A 15,553-nucleotide genomic window follows, 5' to 3' on the forward strand; every position below is an offset into this window, starting at 1 on the left:
CAAAAATGTTTTTATCTCTGTCTTTCTCTCTCTCTTTCACTAACTGATTTCTACCTTCAGAGCTGCAGATCTTGGGGATTTGTCTGGCTCTCCAGAGGCACGCAGATGCTGGGGTGATCCACACAATATCACTTACAACCTGTGATACTTTAAGCTTTGCTTCACACTATAGCATTTGAAAAGATGTGTATTACAGCTTAAATTGCAGTCAATTTTAGATTAAATGAAGTGGGGTGTTTTGGTGGTGAACAGATAATTCTAAGAAATAATCACATTTAAATTTATTTCTGCTCTGGGAAATATTCAGTGAATTGGAAAAAACCATGATGCAGTAAATTTTAAAATAGGTCTTACTATGAGAGTATTCTGATACTTCTGGCAGCATACACATTTCTCCCCTGTATGATAATTGCAAATTCATATTAACACTTGGACTCAGTCCCTTGACAGCTGTGAGAACACAAGCCTTGCAGGATTGGCTGCTTAAACATCAAACTGTTTTTCAAAATGAAAGCCAGAAAGAAGATTCATAAAAATGAATTGCAGTAAGAGTAAACCCATAAGGAGATAATAAATATTTTTAAAAATCACTATGCCTTAGTGAAGAGAACTTCTGAGGGCATTAAGCTGGTCTCACTGACTGCCTCCCTTCCCTAGCTGTGGTTACTCAGTGGTCGGGAGCCTATATAGAGTTGAAGTCATTATTTGTTTACCCTTTGACTGTGCAGATGATTGTTTGCCCCTCAGAGGCAGAAACCATGTAATCTGGTACTATGATTTTTCATGTACCCTATCTCCCCAACACTCTTCTGGAGAAATGATCTAGTAATCTAGTAATAACAACCTAACAACTAGATTAGTAAATGTCTCCTGAATGGAAAAGAAAAAAAAAAAACAAACAAAGGATGATAGTTAGGTAACTGATGACCTTAGGTAACTGATGACCTTAGCAGGGATGATTTCAAAAGACAGACGGGAATTACCGAACTTGCAGTTTGAGGCTGGGTGCAGTGGCTCATACCTGTAATCCCAGCTACTTGGGATGCTGAGATGAGAGGATCACTTTGAGTCCAGGAGTTCGAGGCTGCAGTGCACCATAATTGTGCCACTGCACTCCAGCCTGGGAAACAGAGGGAGAGTCTATAAAGAAAGAAAAACAAGAAAGACAAAGAAGGAAAAAAAGAAAGGAAGGAAGGAAGGAAGGAAGGAAGGAAGGAAGGAAGAAAGAAAGAAAGAAAGAAAGAAAGAAAGAAAGAAAGAAAGAAAGAAAGAAAGAAAGAAAGAAAGGAGAGAGAGAGAGAAAGAAAAAGAAAGAAAGGAAGGAAGGAAGGAGGGAGGGAGGGAGGGAAGGATGGAAGGAAGGGAAAGGAAAGGAAGAAAGGAAAAAGGAAGGAAGGAAGGAGAAGGGAAAGGAAGGAAGAAAGGAAAGAGGAAGGAAGGAAGACGGAAGGAAGGAAAGGAAAGAAAAGGGAAAGGAAAGGGAAGGGAAGGAAAGAAGGAAGGAAAGAAGGAAGGAAGGAAAGAAGAAAAGGGAAGGGAAAGGAAAGGAAGGAAAGGAAAGGAAGGAGGGAAAAAGGAAGGAATAAGGGAAAGGAAGTAAGGAAAGAAGGAAGGAAAGGAAGGAAAGGAAAGAAGGAAGGAAGGAGAAGAGAAGGGAAGGGAAAGGAAGGGAAGGAAGGAAGGAGAAGGGAAGGAAGAAAAGGAAGGAAGAGATGAAGGAAGAAGGGAAGAGAAGTAAGGAAAGAAGGAAAGAAAGGAAGGAAAGGAAAGAAGGAAGGAAGGAGAAGGGAAGGGAAGGAAGGAAGGTAGGAAGGAAGGAGAAGGGAAAGGAGAGAAGGAAAGAAGGAAGTAAAAGAAGGAAAGGAAGGGAGGAGAAGGGAAGGGAAGGGAAAGAAGGAGAAGGGAAGGGAAGGAAGGAAAGGAAGGAAGGAGAAGAGAAGGGAAGGGAAGGAAGGAAGAAAGGAAGGAAGGAGAAGGGAAGGGAAGGAAGAAAGGAAGGAAGGAGAGGGGAAGGGAAGGAAGGAAGGGAAGGAAGGAAAGGAAGGAAGGAAGAGAAGGAAGGAAGGAAGGAAGGAAAGGAAGGAAGGAAGAGAAGGAAGGAAGGAAGAAAGGAAGGAAGGAAGGAGAAGGGAAAGAAGGAAAGGAAAGAAAGAAAAAGAAAGGTGATTTGCAGTTTGGTCAATGAATGGAAGGGAAGATATACTAGATACTACATATGGTGACTAGAAATCTGGAAAGTTGACAGGAGTGAAGGGGAGAAATAGGTCAACTGTATAAGAAGGAGAAGGAAGGATACAGCTGAGGAAATCATTATTTTTAAGACGGTGAGAAATTGAGTACGTTTTTATGCTCATGGAAGGGGCCATGGAAAACGAGAAACAGCTCACACAGCTTTCAAAACTTGAGGTTACAAGGTAAGATAAATGGGGTCAAAGGTACTAGGTGAGGGAAGGTCACTTATCATGAGAAGAGATGTTAATATTCTCTGTGATGGGAAGACGTTGATGAATTACTGAGGTCCAGGATTTCTGCAAACTCCACTAGCTGCCCGTGGACATCGGTGCAGAGGCCTCAGGGAGACAGAACTGGCAAGTCCAACAAATGCATGTTTAACTTATTATTTTCAATGTAGGCCCAAACGGTCAATGTTGGAACACGACCTGATGAATTGGTCTGGTCCAAGTGTAAGATGCACCATTTTGGTACCAAATAGGACAGGAAGACCAAAGCACCCTGAATGAAAGCCTTTGTCTCCTGCTTCCTTTCACCTAGGTGCTCCTCTCCTTGAGGCACTCCATTGCTTCCCTTTACCTCCATAGTTTGTGGAGAGATAGGATGTGGAAATACCAAAGGAAAAGCACCTTGAGAGACACTGCATCCTTTTCCTTGCGCAACTTGTCTAAGTCATGCATTTCTTTCCTCTCGCCTTCTGCGTTCTGCCCTGGTGCTGACAGTCCTTCCAAAAGGAAGAAATCTTCCCAGATATTGGCTGTGTCCTAAATAGCTGAGAATTGAAACTATCTAAGTGAAAGGCTTAGTAGACATTAATCAAACCAAAAAAGAGAGAAATTATGATATACAGAGAGAAGGATTTAAAAATAGTGTATCAAAGAAGAGAAATCTATGAGGAAGAAATTCTAAAAGAAACAGTTCTCAAAGGAATTCACCAGGTGGATTCTGCATTTGTTTTTTTTTTTTTTTTTTTTGACAGATTCTCACTCTATGTGCAAGTTTTAATCTTCACACTGAGATGTCTACCAATTGCACCATGATGGACCAACAGTGACCCTGACAGAATAAGACTATATGAGTCTTATTCTGGCCATTCCATATAGAGGAGTGAGTGAACCTCTGAATAAACCAGGGTAGGGGAATGACAAAAATTATAAATAGATTACCTGCGGATGGGAAAAGCAGTGATTGGAACAATGGAAATATTGATTGGGAACAGCAGAGAGTCACTAAAGTATAGTCACATACTTACATCCCATTCATTCATTCATTCATTCATTCATTCATTCATTCAATGCTGAGTGGATTTGGATAAATGTTTACTCAAGACACACCCTGTGCCTGTCTTCCCTGTGCCTGGCAGTGAAAATGCTCATGAAATGATTCCTTCTGGGCCCTTGAGGAGTGTCCAGTCTAGTGAGAGGGATGGCTGAAAAGTAAGTTACAGCATAGTGTCACATGCAAAATGATGGCTTGAATAAAAGTACTTATTCCAGCACCGGGAGGTGAGGAAATGCTTTCCTGAAAAAGTCACTCTAATCTGAGACTTGATGATACCCAGTTAGGTAAAGCAAAAACAAAAACAAAGTAGTAAAAGTGTACCAGGTCAGAGGAGGAGGACAGGGTGCAGAGGAGAGGACACCAAGGCCCAGAGGAAGGCCAGAAACTGACCCCTCCTGAAGACAAGCATGGCTGGAGCCCAGGATTCCAGGGGGCGACTGCATTTGATGAAATTGAAGAGTTATGCAAGGCTTAGATTTTGACTGGCGGCAGACAGAAATCTTTAAATTGATTTGCATTTTTGGAAGCATCCCTCGAGATTAGCTGGGGTAGAGATTGGAAGAAGTGGACCAGTGACCAGAGACTATCCAGGGGGACAGATAAGAGAGGCTGCACCATGGTTGCATCCCATAAGGCAGATAAAGGCAGCACATTTGTTCACAATAAGAAAGTAGACTTGACAAGAGGGGTTTTGTTTTCTGGGGGGCGGGGGTTGTGAAATCTGGCTATAGACTAGTTTTACTTGCTTGTATTTGATTGAAAGGGCTCCATTATCCTTGCCCAGGAATTTTGATTTCTGTTAGCATCCGCACAGACAGGCAGAGTGGAGGGGCCGTGTGGGGGCAACCATAGGCTGACAGATGTTTACGCATGAGTAGCTATCAGTGAAACAAGATGACTACATTTGGTGCAAGATTAAAACTTGCATAGGCGCAGCGTGACAATTTCTATATTGGCTTCAATTTCTTAAGCATCTGCTAGATATTTTACTTATTTAATTGTGCTCCCCCTCTGTGTATGAGAAAAGGGAATCTTGTGGGAATCAGGCAAGGTTCTCAGCCAACTGATTGTAAGTCGTGGGTGAGAGTCAACATCGGGACATCTAACCCTAATGCCTGTATGTTAGGGGGGAAAAGAAAGCCTTGGGCCCACCTTGATTCTCCCACTGGGAAGGGAGCTCCTGTGTGAGTGCTGCTTTCTTCAGCCTCCTCACCAGAGCCTGAGCTGGATCTCTGAAAGAATGAGCTGGTGGGCTTGCTTAGCCTTGTCCCTGTCCTCTTTGGGGGCATCTGCTGCCCAGCGTGTCTGCCCTACAGGTCCTCATCAGGAATGAGGGTGATGCTCCAAGGAGGCATCTGCCCATTTACTTCTCTATTGATGCAGAGTCCCTGGAGGGCAATGGGTGGATTGTAGGGGGACCCTTCCGAGACCCAATCCCTGGGTGCGATAGTCTGTGTCACACATATACTGGCTTGTGTGTTCCCGTTCCTGTAAGTGACTCTGGTACCAAAGGTCCGCCCTCCTCCTGCCCTGGATGACATCACTCACCATGACCGCAGCCCGCTGATGTCAGGCCCTTGGGTGAACAACCACCAGCATCCTCTGAGCGGCGGCGACCCTGCGACCCAGGCCCTGATGCCAGTTCCGGCGCCAACACCAAGAGCATCAGCCTCCATCACAATGGAGATTTCTCTCCATTGTGCCTGAATCCTTTGACTTCCTTTCAAAATATTACAGGCACCTTGTACAACAGTTTTACTGTTGGTATTGGAAATGCTATGAAACCAAGATATCAATGTACCATGTTTGTTTAGAGCAGGTTTTCTCATATTTAATATTTCCTCCTGTCATTTTCTTTTTGTGATTCCTTTTTGTATAACCTTTAGTGCTGCACTTTTGTCAGTTTTTGCCTTCACTAATCTGTGCATGAGAAGAAATTAAATTCGTTTTAAGCCCTGAATTTATCTTAAATTAGAAATACGTTGTAGCAAATGAGAAAAAGCAGCATTTTATTTTGAATAAAAATTGCAAACAGTTGTGAAAAAAGAATGTACTAAGGCAAAAAGAAAAAGATAAAAGCAGCTTAACCAGCACTGGTAATATTGACCTTAATTTCAGTGCTTTGTCTCCAGCTCTGACTGTGATGAGGAGAACTTTCCTATTTCTGGTGTCAGCTTTGGCAATTAATTAAACAAACTAAAACCTCTCAGGCTTTTAAGGATTTTGTGTTTTAAAAAAATATTTTCACCATGTGCTGAGAAAAGCCAAAGCCGTCCTATGGAGTTGGATGTGTGTGTCGGGGGCTTTTTTGCTCTTCAGTCATTGATTTAAATGAAGATTTTTGAATTGTTGAGCTTAGCATCTGGCCCTGATATTGAACCATCTATCTTGTGTGGATCAGAATTTGCTTCTTAGACAACAATCCAGTTTGCAAGAATCATCTACAGTGAATGATTTGGTTCTAGCCCAATATGGTTTATGCCCTTAAAAAATACAGTGGCTCACTATAAAGAAATAAAATTGAAACAATAATAATTTTAGTTTTCCCATATTAGTTTAAAATGGAGGTCGTGTCTAGGGGTGAGAAAGGTATTTCATTTCTTAAAAGCCCTAAGGTAGTCTATTATATTATAGAGGAGGATGTACAGGAGAGTCAGATCTGTTTCTCACACATTAAGCAGTTACACTTTTCCCCTAATAAAATTGTCTGACATTTTTCCTTGTGACATAGATAAATATGTGATGATTTTACAAAGACATTTACATCACAGAGAAGCACAAAAAAGAAACAAATCACTTGAAATATCAGTATTCAGTACACAGAAAAATTTAATGATCTTTCAGATATTTACATATACATGTATGGACATGTATATATCCAAATATACTATTTATAAATGCACATCAAATATTTAATGTATAGAATACATACATATATAAAAAATAAATGTGTATGGGTTAAGAAACAGAGCACATCTAAATAAGTGGACACAAAATGGGACATGTATCTTTCTCAATGTATTTAAAAAACAATTCAACATTAACTAATTTTCAACAATTTAAACTCAAAATTCTATCCTATCTTTACAAACAGAAGACACTTTTACTGGAGTAAGAGTTTAAATATTTTGTATTATTTGGTATTACTACCTACAATTACTCTATTTTAAAATTTCTTTTAGAGCAGTCGGAAGATCTCAGCCTTGTTCTGTTCCCTTTCCACTAAGCAATCTTCTCTTCTTAGCTAAAAAATGCAACAGCAAATTTAAGAGCAGCAATTTTTTCCTCAGAGGCAATGTTCTTTTCTGAGCGCAGGCAAGATGTGATATCCTCCTAAAATCCTCAAATGCACCTTCCTGTTTCAGCATATAGAGTGACAATATTCTGTTTTCCAAAATAATATAAAGCCAGTGAATATGTAAAGAAACTAAAATGGCTGTGCAACATTACCGGCAATGTAAGAAGTACTTTTATTTTTATTTCGACTTAAATAAATGTTGTTCTGTTTAGTGAAGGTCTAATTTATTATTCATTGATGGGTAATTAGCTTGCTTGTTTTCCAACTTCCTGTCTCCTGGCTTCATGTTGTTGATAAATCTGAATTGAATTTTCCTTTGTTTTCTTTTCTAGCCCTTGTGCTTTAAATCTCCAGACATTCCAGAAACAAAATCTTTTTGATCTTTCAGGCGCTTTGCTAAAAACACTTTAGTTCATCTATATTCTATGAGTCTTGAATGCACCATTTTGTAAGTTCAACTTACTTTTTATTGATTAGTTTTAACATTTATTAAAAACCAACAACTTGCTTTCTTTTCAATGAATAACAAATCAAAACCAGCTTAAACTGAGATGCTTATTCTCAGCTCCATTGAAAAAGATGCATTTCTCCCTGGATTCAAGGCATGATCATTACAAAGCAATACAGAAATTTGATAATCTGAATATACGTGACCTAATAATGAAAAACACACTGATTATCAATGTGGAATCTCTGTTTTATCTTCTTTTCTTCTTAATGCTTTGTAGCATATGCCTAACGCTACAGAATGTTTGGGTGCTTTTCTGAGGCTGAAGGAAAACTAGGACATGCTCGTGGGTGTTTGTATAGAAACATTAAGAGAGGCCTTCTACAGATGACTAAGATAATTTTCCAGAGGTGTCACAAATATGTGGAATGTCACTTCCCTTGTCCCTGGACACACACATTCTTCAATTAAGAGGTTTTAGACATCTTGGGTCTCTATTTAAGTCACTAGGAAAAGCTCAAGGCAAGGTCTCTCTGCAGATGCCGCTCATTTTAGAAACGAAAATATCTTGGCCACTGTATATGTTAGAAATGACGGTAAAATGCTTTTCACAGTACTACCAGATATTTTCTCTTTTGTTTTGTCTTTAATCTTAAAACTGGAGAGTTCACAAAAGTGAAAATCCATGAAGAAACAAATCATAGACAGTTCTTCCAATTTTCGCAGTCATTTCAACGTCTTTTTTGAGAAGTGAAGAACAGGTATTATTTTCATTTTTTAGAAAGGAAAAGGTCACAGTGAGGTCACAGTTGAGGAGTGACAAATTTCCTGTCTCAGCTTCGTCTCTTCTCCTTGTAGGTTTTCTCCCTACAGAACAGCAGCAGCAGCAGCCACTGTAGAGTGCCACAGAATGGACAAAGACAAAGGCCAAGGTAGAAGATAAAATCGCCTCCACCCCTGCTTGCCTGGGGCCTTAGCTGAGCATCATTGTTGGAAGAACTCAACCAACCTTAACGTGATACCACTGGCAGCTCTTCCTTGGATCTGAAGAATCTGTGGCAAACAAGCTTCCTAAAATGAATTTATCTCCTCAGTGCTCAGGGTTAAAGCAAGTTTTCCCAAAAAATTAATGAGTATTTCCATAAGGGATGAAAATATTTTTATAAAGACTTGAATCACACTTCAAGACAAAAGCCTGAAGATGGAGCTTTGAGTCCTGACTCCTTGCCTGAAGTTCTCGTCTGTGGAATGTTCTAACAGTTGCGTCGTCTTCCTCTTCTGTATGGTTGCTTGCTCCCTAAGTGAACACGTTTACCTCTTCTACAGAAAGTCCTGGATTGAAAGAAGCTGTTTGGGGGGACTCGAGCTGTCACCACTTGTTTCCTCAGAGATATATGGCAGAAGGGGTGGCTGTGTAGCCCTGTCCTCCCCCTGCTCCTCAGCAAAACCTTCTGGGAGACGCTTTCCCCAGGCAAGGAGGAGGAATGTTCTTCCTGCGAGGGCGGCAAATGGCAGCCGAGACCCCTGGTTAGAGCTTCCAACAAGCTCTCAGTGCCCAGCTCTAGGGGATCTCTTCAGGGCAAAACAGAAACAGCTAATTCAGAAATCTCCATGCTTTTATGCTGATTTTGTTACTTAAGTTGCTTTAATAGATGTATGAAAGCAGAATCTAGGCCGGGCGCGGAGGCTCAAGCCTGTAATCCCAGCACTTTGGGAGGCCGAGATGGGCGGATCATGAGGTCAGGAGATGGAGACCATCCTGGCTAACACGGTGAAACCCCGTCTCTACTAAAAACTACACAAAACTAGCCGGGTGAGGTGGCGGTCACCTGTAGTCCCAGCTACTCGGGAGGCTGAGGCAGGAGAATGGCGTAAACCTGGGAGGCGGAGCTTGCAGTGAGCTGAGATCCTGCCACTGCACTCCAGCCTGGGCGGCAGAGCGAGACTCCGTCTCAAAAAAAAAAAAAAAAAAAAAAAAACAGACTCTAAAATTAGCAAATGGGCTTTTCTAAATCATTTCATTTTCTTTCAAACATAACTTAAAATTGTTTTTCTTTCCTTCCTTCCTTCCTTCCTTCCTTCCTTTCTTCCTTCCTTCCTTCCTTCCTCTCTTTCTTTCTTTTCTTTCTTTCTTTTTTACCTGAAGTGATCTACATTGTATGTTCTGAAAGTATAAGGGACTGAAAAGACAGGCTGAAAAATTAAGAAGAAGATTGTACAATATTTCTAGCTGGCTTTTTTTCCATTGATAAGGGAACCCATGCAGTCAAGCTGAGAGCTGCCACCAAGATCAAGGCCCTGCATGGCACGGATGAGCAGGATCACCAGGAGCACTGTGTTTACAGGGATTTCATTTTTCATTTTGAAGGGTTACCATGTCAATTTCCCAAGTTTCTGGGGTCAGAGTGAGGATTCAGCAAGACACGCATCCATGGACTGGGCAAAATTCCAGTGTCCATTATTTCCTGGGGAAAGTGTGTAAGAGGCCCTCTCTCTATCCCCCTTCTTACTTCTGCATCCCCCAGAACACACATACACAGTCACAGTCACACATGCTTTCACCAAACACGGCCTCACTCTCACAAAACACAAAGGTACATTGACAGTCTCACAGGATCACAAACATGCACTAGAAATCTGACACAAACATACACACATCCAATCTCTCTCTGTGACACACACTATCTCACACACACACACACACACACACACACACACACACACACACACTCTCATTTGCTCTGCTGAGTCATCAGCCTTGAGTCTCAGCCTCAGCCCATGTGGGGCCTGCCCTGTTGGACGCTGTTGAACACAGAGGGAAGCTGAGGTTGTACTGTCTACCTCCTCATTACCATAATGATTGCATTCAGCATCCTTCATTAGCACAGGAGCACTAAAGGTTGGAGAGGACGTGCATCAGCTCTACACGCACAGCTTCTCACATCGGGCACTTGAGATGTGTATTTGCTGGGACACTTGGGAATGAAATGGCTTGTGCAATTTAGTCTCGTGTCAGTCTTCTGCTTTAAGTTTCAAGCATGCAGTAAATATTGAGTACAATGTAGAAAACAGCTTTTCTTCAAGGACCTCTGAAAGCCATGTGAGCAGCATTCTTTGATGAACATTCTCATCCCAACTGATGGAGGGAAAAGCCAGGAACAGGGTCCCAGGGAGGCCAAAGGTGTTCCCAACTGGGAATGAGGAGCCATCCCTTCAAGACTCTGCTGTGCCCCCACAACAGGCAAAGGAGGTACGGTCCAGCCTTTCCCCACCTCACCTGCCCTTCCCTGCTGGAGTAAATGGGGTGAGAGCTCTGCTCAAGCCTCAGCCTCCAGGACTCTCCATCATGCCAGCTGCCTCAGGCGAATTAAGCACAGCAAATGTTGCTCTGTTCGGGCCTCCTCCCTGTTTATTGCAAGACGGTGGTTCTCAAACCTGACTTTCTGGGACACTTATAATTAACCTTGACTTTTGAATCTCTCCATGATGATCTGATAACAGTCGAGTGTGGATTTCTTGGTGAAGTGAGGTCTCTCCCTCCACTTTTGCACATGGATTGAGTGATGGTCACACCTCATTGACTCTGTGCGGAGAGCTGGTGCCTCCTACAGCAGAACAAGCAGGAAATAGGCCAGCAGAGAGCAGCTTGCAAGCCAGAGGGGAAGCAGAGGCAGTTCAGGGCAGAGCTCGGCGGTGAGGAAACTGAGCATCAGCTGCTGGAGCAGCTGCCATGAGGGAGCTGGCTGGGTTCATCTCAGGATGCTGTGCTGCTGGGGCCGACCATTGGTGGGAGGTCCGATGCTCACCAGGAAGTAACGTGCCCTCTGCACGAACCGTGTGGGAGCTGGCGTCCTTTGTTTCAACAAACAGAACCGCATTTCCAACTCAGAAACCCAAGTGTAAAATTTGTAGACACCATGTATCAGAGGGAAGAACTTGAGAAGATTAAACTTCTGGAACCTCGACTGCTCTCATTTGTGCACCTCACACCTCGATGCGATGAGGAAATGTGATACTGCGCATATCGATGGTGGGAAAAATGTTGAGTGTCATTCAGAGCGTTTGTCAGACGTTTATTAAAGTCTTGTTTCAGGTTTGGAGGGTACTATTTAGAAGTCTTAATTTCTGAATTGGATCCTATAATTATCTCAGGGTTTAATAATCTGTCAAAAGTGTAGCAGAGAAGGGAAAAAGAATATAATTTTGCCTGCTCATATGAGGAACTATTTCTTGAATTCCCTTGGTGCCCTGAGCAGAAGGAGCTGTGTTAAGAGATACTTTGGCTCCAAGTACCCAGCTGTTGCAAGTGATTTTGGGTGTGGACTCTTTTATGGCCATGGTCCTAAATGATTCAAGTTGTGAGGTGGCAGGCAGAGGGCACATTTTTCTGATAAATGTTGAACTTAGTTACCTTCGTTATATCAACATTATGAAAAGCGGTTGTGTGTCTGTTTCTTTATTGTGGTGGAGGCTGCCCCTAGAGCCACAGCGACATCCTGAGATCTCTGCTACCCCAGCTTCCCGCACATTCCAGGCTTACAGACACATGGAATAAGTGAAGGATGAACAGCTGAAATCAGCAACAGTCAGCCCAATCCTGATCAACTGGTTTCTCATCTGAAAGCCACAAAGGTCAGAGATCTGCTGGTCTAAACCCTGTTTTGTTTTGAGGAGGATGAAATCCCAGTGGATGGAGTTACTAACCAAGGCCATCACTTTACCAAGTGTCTAGAAACCGCGTCTGGAGGGCCCTAGGCAAGTGCTGTGTCCCCCTACCACCCGCTACATCGTTCTGTGAGTCCTGGCAGCCTTCAAAAATATACCTCATTATTATGAGACAAAGGGCCTTGGTTCTAAAGCAATCAGAAGCAGTGAGTTTGTGCGTTCTGATCACCTCTCCCTGGCGCTGTGAACAGTCCCTGTTCTTACAGCACAAGGGCCCTGCTAGCCTGTGATCTCCTCCTGAGGCTGCTGGGCCTGAGCGGGAGGTGGGGTTTCGTGCTAATGTGCCATCCCAGTCAGGTGCTTGATGCTTGATGCTCTGGCTAAGGAATGAGGGTGTTTGGACCCTGAAGGGAAGTTGGGACCCCAGTACATCCTTCCCTGGAGGTGACACAAAGTGTCCTCTTCACTCAGCACAAAGAGGACTTCTGTAAAAAGAGAAATGAGCACCACGAGCCACAACTACCCGCCCTGCCTTCACGGCTTTCCTTTGCCTTTCAGGTGGAGACGCCCTTACCTGCCCCAATACCTATTGTTGTTTGTTAAATTACTCCAAGATATAGTCAAGGGCAAACACCCATTTATAAGCACAAATCATGTCAGATTTTCAGGACCAGCACAAACAAACAAATAAACAGCACCCTCCTTGAATATGTGGCAAGTGTGTGAGGATTTCATGAACCCGCCTGCGTTTCCAGATCCACCCTGAGGCCTCTCCCTGGACACAGGTCTGTGGATCAGCCTGTGCTCGGGCGGTTTTACCCTCTGTGTCTGTTTGTCACAGTCCTCTTGTCCTAATGCTCATCACTGCACGTTCCCAGCTCCAGCAAGTGGCCAACGCTTTTCCCTCCACAGCCACAGGCCCGACAGCCGAGCCCCAGGGTGGCAGGTGGCCCTTCCATGGCTGAGGTCACACACCCAGCCTCGCACACTGCGCTTCTCGGGGCCTCGGGCACCTTCGGCTCTTCTCCAGGGACTGCACTTGTTCCTGCTGCCCACAGAGGTTCCTTCCTGTGATGACACTCGGAGGGGGCGCTTTTCTTTCCTGGCTTCAGCCATCACAGAGCTGCTTTGTATTCGCCGGCAGCTGCCGCGCTTCCCTGAAAAGGCGGCTTCCGTTCTGCTGGAGATGAACTGATTCGTCTGGCAGCCAAGTTAAACAAGGAGGTACTTTGAGACCGTTTTTTTGGTATCTTTTTCTCTTGACCTTCGGCTTCGTAGTTGTGAGATTCTAAATACTCGTGGGGTTTAACACAAGGTCTAGGGGCTTTTGAGGATTCCATAGTGATTCCTGTATCCAGTGATGACCACAGAACAAGGTCACAGGGGAGAACAGACCGTTCATTGTGACATTTTGCAATGGGCAGCATCCGTTACCATGTCCATGGTGGATGCCTTCGTTATCTGTAATGAAGGCAAAGTCACACTTCTGGTTTCCAAATAAATAAGCTGACAGCTTCTTCTATCGCTGTGATTCTTTAAGGCTCTCATTGACTGAGCATAAGCTTGGCCACACTTTTCCTTGTGATAACACAATCGTTCCTGTTATTTCCACCTACTGTTAATTTTAATCTATGGTACCAGAGAAATACTTGCATCATTTAACCGTTTACGGGGGTACAGTTGATAATTGTGTTTTCTTTAAAAGAAATAGCAATGCTCAGTGCCCGTGTTTCCCCCGTTCTCTTCAATCCAATATATATATATATATATATTTTTATTATACTTTAAGTTCTAGGGTACATGTGCATAACGTGCAGGTTTGTTACATATGTATACTTGTGCCATGTTGGTGTGCTGCACCCATCAACTCGTCAGCACACATCAATTCATCATTTATATCATGTATAACTCCCAATGCAATCCCTCCCCACTGCCCCCTCCCCATGATAGGCCCCGATGTGTGATGTTCCCCTTCCCGAGTCCAAGTGATGTAATTGTTCAGTTCCCACCTATGAGTGAGAACATGCGGTGTTTGGTTTTCTGTTCTTGTGATAGTTTGCTAAGAATGATGGTTTCCAGCTGCATCCATGTCCATACAAAGGATGCAAACTCATCCTTTTTTATGGCTGCATAATATTCCATGGTGTATATGTGCCACATTTTCTTAATCCAGTCTGTCACAGATGGACATTTGGGTTGATTCCAAGTCTTTGCTATTGTAAACAGTGCCGCAATAAACATGCGTGTGCATGTGTCTTTATAGCATCATGATTTATAATCCTTTGGGTATATACCCAGTAGTGGGATGGCTGGGTCATATGGTACATCTAGTTCTAGATCCTTGAGGAATCGCCATACTGTTTTCCATAATGGTTGAACTAGTTTACAATCCCACCAACAGTGTAAAAGTGTTCCTATTTCTCCACATCCTCTCCAGCACCTGTTGTTTCCTGACTTTTTAATGATTGCCATTCTAACTGGTGTGAGATGGTATCTCATTGTGGTTTTGATTTGCATTTCTCTGATGGCCAGTGATGATGAGCATTTTTTCATGTGTCTGTTGGCTGTATGAATGTCTTCTTTTGAGAAATGTCTGTTCATATCCTTTGCCCACTTTTTGATGGGGTTGTTCGTTTTTTTCTTGTAAGTTTGTTTGAGTTCTTTGTAGATTCTGGATATTAGCCCTTTGTCAGATGAGTAGATTGCAAAAATTTTCTCCCATTCTGTAGGTTGCCTGTTCACTCTGATGGTAGTTTCTTTTGCTGTGGAGAAGCTCTTTAGTTTAATTAGATCCCATTTGTCAATTTTGGCTTTTGTTGCCCTTGCTTTTGGTGTTTTAGACATGAAGTCCTTGCCCATGCCTATGTCCTGAATGGTACTACCTAGGTTTTCTTCTAGGGTTTTTATGGTATTAGGTCTAACATTTAAGTCTCTAATCCATCTTGAATTAATTTTCATATAAGGAGTAAGGAACAGATCCAGTTTCAGCTTTCTACTTATGGCTAGCCAATTTTCCCAGCACCATTTATTAAATAGGGAATCCTTTCCCCATTTCTTGTTTCTCTCAGGTTTGTCAAAGATCAGATGGCTGTAGATGTGTGGTATTATTTCTGAGGACTCTGCTCTGTTCCATTGGTCTATATCTCTGTTTTGGTACCAGTACCATGCTGTTTTGGTTACTGTAGCCTTGTAGTATAGTTTGAAGTCAGGTAGTGTGATGCCTCCAGCTTTGTTCTTATGACTTAGGATTGTCTTGGCAATGCGGGCTCTTTTTTGGTTCCATATGAACTTTAAAGCAGTTTTTTCCAATTCTGTGAAGAAAGTCATTGGTAGCTTGATGGGGATGGCATTGAATCTATAAATAACCTTGGGCAGTATGGCCATTTTCACGATATTGATTCTTCCTATCCATGAGCATGGTATGTTCTTCCATTTGTTTGCGTCCTCTTTTATTTCACTGAGCAGTGGTTTGTAGTTCTCCTTGAAGAGGTCCTTTACATCCCTTGTAAGTTGGATTCCTAGGTATTTTATTCTCTTTGAAGCAATTGTGAATGGAAGTTCATTCATGATTTGGCTCTCTGTTTGTCTGTTACTGGTGTATAAGAATGCTTGTGATTTTTGCACATTAA

Source organism: Rhinopithecus roxellana, chromosome 3 (genome assembly GCF_007565055.1).
Source record: "Rhinopithecus roxellana isolate Shanxi Qingling chromosome 3, ASM756505v1, whole genome shotgun sequence".
Lineage (NCBI taxonomy): Eukaryota > Metazoa > Chordata > Mammalia > Primates > Cercopithecidae > Rhinopithecus > Rhinopithecus roxellana.